Source organism: Nelumbo lutea, chromosome 4 (genome assembly GCF_056320005.1).
Source record: "Nelumbo lutea isolate HS-2025 chromosome 4, American lotus-T2T, whole genome shotgun sequence".
NCBI classification, from domain to species: domain Eukaryota; kingdom Viridiplantae; phylum Streptophyta; class Magnoliopsida; order Proteales; family Nelumbonaceae; genus Nelumbo; species Nelumbo lutea.
Genome location: NC_142687.1, coordinates 61,695,302 through 61,700,377, shown reverse-complemented (window position 1 = coordinate 61,700,377; position 5,076 = coordinate 61,695,302). Strand labels below are relative to the sequence as shown.

Genomic DNA, 5,076 nt, shown 5'->3' with positions numbered 1-5,076 from the left:
GCAATTATTGAACCTCAAGAATCAGCACTTCAGATGTGCACTAGCTCTCTTGACCATTAACCATGAAATCAAGGGCTTCCATACACATGAAGATAGTTAGGGCTAGTCATGCTGAAAAGCATATTTAGCTCCCCTTTTCTCATGCATATATCAAATTGGGTCATTCACAAGAATAAAAACTTAACAAGTACATCAGTCTCCCTCAACTCATTGAATTCCTTCTTAAAAAAAAAATCATCAAATAAATAGTAATGAACTTGAGGGGTTCCAGTCTTTTTTTGGTTATGTCATTGCCTGCATATGTGTGTTGGGGTGCATGGTTTCAGCCCTCATACCCTAGCCTCGGGCTCACTCCCCCACACTTAAGATGAACATTGTCCTCAATGTTCATAGTGTTAGGCAGTAACAATAAAACTAGCAAGAGAATCATCAAGTAATATGAGGTATTTAGAGGACTTCCCTGAAGATCATTCTTAAATTCTGCAATATGTTGTCGGTGGACAACTTCTTCTGCTAGAAATCACTTCCAAACTAGAAGAGGAGATCAGTATCTTTATTCAATTAAATTCTAAGAAAAACTAACTAAACTTAAATGCTATGAAAAATAAAAACAAAAAGCAAGTAAGACAGTTTATGACTAAGTATCTGAATTGGGAATTCTCCCAACAGCCTCTTGTTCCCTTGGGTTTACCATGGTGTTACTAGGTAAGGTACCCGGAGCCCTTTCTGAAATCATCTGTGCCAGCTGCCCAACCTAAGTTTCCAAGTTCCTTATCGATGTTTCATTATTCTGAAATCTATTTTCTGCACTAGCTATGAACTTGGTCATCAGCTCCTCCAAGTTAGATTTCAGTTCCGGCTGATAGAAGTTTTGGTGGAAAGGCTTAGGTGCATGCTGATTCAGGTGGCCTCTCCATTCGGGGTTATGAGCATGATGGTTCTGATTTCCTGGCTGTCTTGTAAAGTTGCCAACAAAGTCTACTTGTTCTGTGGACTGAAAAGACTGACTGCCAACTTGGAATTCAGTGCTATCATGGCCTCCCCCACACTTATCATACTGTACATGCATAGTTGCCATCTGCATCTCATCAAATTTTTTGCTAAGTGCTCCTATTTGTGCAGAGAGAGCTGTGTATGTATCCACATTATGAAGGCCATGCTGCTTTCTGACTGGTGTCCTTTCTGAATGCCATTGGTAGTTATTGGCTGCCATCTCCTCGATGAGTGCATGGGCAACCTCGGGAGTCTTATTGTTTATGGAGCCCCCAGCTGCTGCATCTAAGATGGTCTTGTTTGAATCGGTCAGACCATTATAAAATGTTTGCACCTGTAGCCAAATCGGAAGGCCATGGTGAGGAACTCTCCTTAACAGCTCCTTGTATTGTTCCCATGACTCATATAAAGATTCCCCCTCTTGCTGGAAAAAAGTAGTGATGTCATTCCTCATTTTAGCAGTTTTAGAAGGGAAAAAATATTTAGAGAGAAAACGGCTGGCCATTTCATCCCATGTGGCTATAGATCCTGCCGGTAATGAGTTCAACCAAGCTTTGGCTTTATCCTTCAAAGAAAATGGGAATAACATCAGCCGGATGGCATCATCACTTACCCCATTGTGTTTGAAGGTGTCACAGATTTCCAAGAAGTTAGCAATATGGGCATTCGGATCCTCATGGGCCATACCACAAAACTGAACCGTATTTTGTATCATTTGGATTATGGCCGGTTTAATTTCAAAGTTATTGGCAGCAATAGTTGGCCTGATAATGCTGGAGACAGTCCCGGTGAGGGTGGGCTTGGCATAATCCATCATAGTTCTTTGTTCATCCATTTCTTGTGCTTCTTGTCTGACTTGCCTAGCAGCTCTCAAACGGACACGGAGAGTCCGTTCAATCTCCGGGTCGTAAAGGATCACTTCCAGTTCAGGTCTGCTTGTCATAAACTGTTAAGGTCAAAGCAATAAAATGCCAATATTCACAAAAGAAAATAAATAACTAATCCTATCACACTGAAAATGTAAAGTGAATTATTGGAATATACAAACCTGCATCCTAAAATAAATAAATGCAGCTAACTAAAAGCAGATCAACATCTTATTCAATATACAGAATTCAGTAGCAATTTACAAACAGGTCTGAATTCAGTAATCTCTGAGTAGAACAACAGTTTACAAATTCCTCTTCTTTATATTGCTGAAATCAGGGATGGGATTTAATAACACAGATCTAAACTGCTGAGAGCTGAAATCTCAGTAGCTACTGAGAACAGTAATATACAGTTCTGAAATCTTAGCAGCTACTGAGGACAGCCAAATGCGGATCAGCAGTGATTGTGTTCAGGTCTGAGTTTCATATTAAAAGGCTCTTTTGTGCTACTGAAGGTCAATCAATGTACAAAGGATTGATAGTAATTCAGACATCAGTTCTACACAAAATTGAGATCAGCTCTGAAATTTCAGAAGCCACTGAGAACAACAATAAATATAATAGCAGCTGCTGATAACAGTATAGTTGTGCTCAGTTCTGATTTCCATATTGGAAGGCTACTAAATATCAGATCTGAGCCCACTGTTTTGATGAGCTATGCATCACCAAACACCAGATGGAGTAGCCATACTAAAACTGAGCAATTCAGCAGGATAACCTACTGATATCAGCAATGAAACATGCTGTATACAGATCTGCACAAAACCGAAATCAATCAGTTAGTAAAAAGATCTGAAATCAGACCTGTATTCACCATGGTGTGGCTGCTGGGATCTGATTTTCTTTTTCTTTTCTTTTGAAATGAAATAGAACACAAAGCAGTAATGCAACTATACTACTGACAAAATCTCCCTTTTTTTTTTTTTTTTTTAGGAAGAAAACTAAAACAAAATACAGCAATGCAACCAAAATCTTTTTGGATGAGTGCAGGTCTGATTGATGAATGCAATTCAAATCTGAACTCATTTTGAGATTTATTTATTTATTTATTTATTTATTTATTTTATTTTATTTTATTTTTTTTAAAACCAAAAGAGGAAGAGAAATTTGATTTGCATAAGCTACATTAAAACTGAAACTAAGGATGAAACAATCAAGTATCAAGAGAAGAAACACGGCTCCATCAATGTAGCCCTCGATGGAGTATACACTTATTGGAATGTAGTACACACGGCTACACACACCCATTCAGATTTGCTAGACTTTCTATTCATGCACAGCTGAAATCAGAGCTATCTAACTTGAAAAAAAATTCAAAGATCAGCCCAGGACAATTCACAATGCCAATTTAGTAATGTTAATTGTAATACAAACCTATTCAAAACCTGCCCTAGTTCAGTTTTGCTGTAGCAGGTCTGCTTTAGTAGCCCTGCTATAGGTCTGAACTCTAATAGAAAAATGGTGTGGAAGTGCCACTTTTGCATGAAATCTCTTGAAGCATAAAAAAATTCTCAGATTAAATATACTTTTCTTCAACCAAATCAGCTCAGATAGATCGGAGTACAAGTTATTTAATACAGCAAAGTATGCCCTATATCCTGCTCTGTTCACAACCCCAGTTCAGATCTAGGTGATTGCAGATCTGAATTTCTTCAACCATGACTATCCAATTGTTTTTGGGAGATAGCAGATTTTTTGTAGGGTGTATTGGGGTGAAGATAACCCCCAATTATCCTTTAAATTTACATCAGTTCAGGTCTGAGTTCAAGAGAACTCAGATCTGAACTGTTGCAGATCTGCTACAGCAGAACTCAGATCTGAACTCAGATCTGAGTTCTGATCCGAATCCTTGGTTTCCATTCTTTCGGTTATATGGTTCTTTCTCTCTCTTTTTTTTTTTTTTTTACTATCTAAATATATATATATATATATATATATATATATATATATATATATATATATATTTCTTTTTGTAATGAAAGAAAAGAATAATAAAGGGCTGAGAACAGATTTTTTTTTTTCTGAGTATTGTAGTTCTGCTATAGCAGAGTTCAGGTCTGAACTCAAGTCTGAGTTCGGATCTGAAATCTCAATTGCCTTACCTTCAGTTATTTCTACCAAATTGCCTTTGAGGAGTAGCAGAAGTGTCCTAGGGTAAATTGGGGTGGTTATGACACCCAATTCCCCTCAAAATTGCATCAATTCAGGTCTGAGTTCAGAGGAACTCAGATCTGAACTGTTGCAAATCTGCTGTAGCAGAATTCAGATCTGAACTCAGATTTGAATTCTGATCCGAATTCTCAATTGCTCATCTGGTTGTTCAAAAGGTCTCCCCTTTTTTTTTCATTTTATATATATATATATATTTTTTTCTTTTTGTAATGGAAAAAGAAATAAAAGTCTGAAACACAAGCAATTCTTTCCGTCTGAGTGCTGCAGATTTGAAATCTGCTGATCTGAGTGCCGAATGCAACTCAGATCTGCAACACTCATGTTTTTGTGAATTTTTTTTCTTTTTTTTTTTCTTTTTGAAGGGAACAACACCAAGATTGAATAGAAATCAAATATGCCTTTATTAAAATGAAACTGAAACCAGAAAAAGAAAGTAATCTACTTAAGAAAGAAGAAACATAACTATAGTAGTACAGCAGTTGCAGTCCAAGCTGAAATGAAAAAGTTAGCAAATTAACCCAACTATGAATGCAATGCTGAATGAGATCAGATTAAGAATGCTCAATGTTTCCTAATATTGTTTCTCTAAATCCCCGGCAACGGCGCCAAAAACTTGATATGTGGCTCATTGTGACACTAGCAAGTGCACTAGCCGTTCAAGTAATAAAGTAGTGAGTGAAGTATCGTTCCCACGAGGATTTAGGAAACAATTACCAATACTAAATTGAGCACTTCTTATCTGATCAACAAATAAATCAAAACTCTAATGAAAGCTAAGAAATTTTAAATTAAAATCTATCTAAATCATTGGCCCAATTTCCTTCAAATCAGGTTAGAAGAGTAAGCAGTAAATGTCAATCTCAAAATTCAGCAATCTATCAATTTGGATCATTCGAATAAATCATGATTGAGCATTGGTTTGGTGAAACCCCAAGTTCATGAACAGCCTCTCTCAAGCGCATGTTCATCCTATGCATGAGTG

General features: G+C 37.0%; 1 non-coding gene across 1 annotated transcript; it reads left to right on the top strand.

Moving 5' to 3' along the window:
- The first annotated feature begins 1,343 nt into the window (after positions 1 to 1,343).
- LOC148860842 (small nucleolar RNA R71) lies at positions 1,344 to 1,450 on the top strand. The gene has a single exon (XR_016095257.1). It is a non-coding gene; the product is annotated as a small nucleolar RNA R71 (small nucleolar RNA).
- Positions 1,451 to 5,076: the final 3,626 nt, after the last annotated feature.